A 1,227-nucleotide genomic window follows, 5' to 3' on the forward strand; every position below is an offset into this window, starting at 1 on the left:
CGGGCGGGGAAGTTCGGGAACAGCCAGGCGAGGAAGACGTGCCCCCAACGCACCGATGAGCCGAACTTACTGCGGGGAGCCCGGCAACTTTCTTTTCGCCGGGCTTCCACTTTGGCGAGCCGTCTTTCCAGCACCCTTCCTGCTCCTCCTCCTCCCTCGAAGCGAAGGCAGAGCGATCAGGGCAGATCCGAGCGATCACCTCTTCCACTCGCACATGTCCCGGGCGGCTTTCGGTACAGCGAGCTCCTCCGGGGATTTTCCTCTTCCTAGAGCGGGTCACGGCTCCGGACTTTTTCGCCGAGAGGTGGGGATTGGTTTATCCGAGTGTAGAATAAAGGAGGAGGAGGAAATATCTAAGCCATTGAAGAGGGGGGCCTGGAAGATCTGCCCCCTCGGCGCTCCGGCCCCGCGCCGTGCAGAGCTGAGCCGAGCGCTGCCTGCCTGCCTCCCCCCGCAGGGAACTCCGGGCCGAGCAGCTGGGGCTCCGGGGGCGGCTGACTCCGAGGAGAAAATAAAATACAACAAAAAAATAAAAACCTGTGCAGGATCCGCCTTGCATACGACATCCACTTTGCATGAGAAAGGTGAAGCTGACACGGTGATTACTTTCCAATCACTCGAAACGCCTTGAAACCTCCTTAAGGACCCCTACAGGTTCTCCTTGATCAGCACAGATTAGAAAAAGCCCCATTTGTTTCTCTCTCCTCCTGTCTTTCTTTCCTTCCTTTCTCCTCTCTCTCCCGTTGCCCTCCCTTGAAAGTTTAACAAGATCCTTTCTCTGGAAGGCGTCAGCCTCTCCTCCCTCGCCCAGGTAGGAAGCCAGGCAGGGCGAGAGCCGCAGACTTCGTGGCTCCTAATAAGAGGGCTGAAGGTGGTACCTCCTTGACTGCCTTTATTGGAGGGAGGGCAATGCTTTAGCAGGGAGGATGTGGGGAGGAGGAGGATGCATTTTATGGCGAGTGCTATAAACTCTTCGCTGCCAGGGTCATAAAATATGCTCGCTTTTAGCCTGGAATCTCAGCTGTTTTCAAACGCTGTGCTTTGTTTCGAATTGCTAAATGAACAGGACAGATAGGATTGCTGGAAAAGTACCTGATTATGTTTTTAATCACAGTATGGCATCTCTTGAAAAGTAGCTTTTTTTTCTTTTTTTCCCGCTTACATAAGAAGCCCTAAAAGCAACATAACCTTGAGAAAGTGACTTCATCCACTATAGAAAAGAAACAT

Source organism: Meleagris gallopavo, chromosome 17 (genome assembly GCF_000146605.3).
Source record: "Meleagris gallopavo isolate NT-WF06-2002-E0010 breed Aviagen turkey brand Nicholas breeding stock chromosome 17, Turkey_5.1, whole genome shotgun sequence".
NCBI classification, from domain to species: domain Eukaryota; kingdom Metazoa; phylum Chordata; class Aves; order Galliformes; family Phasianidae; genus Meleagris; species Meleagris gallopavo.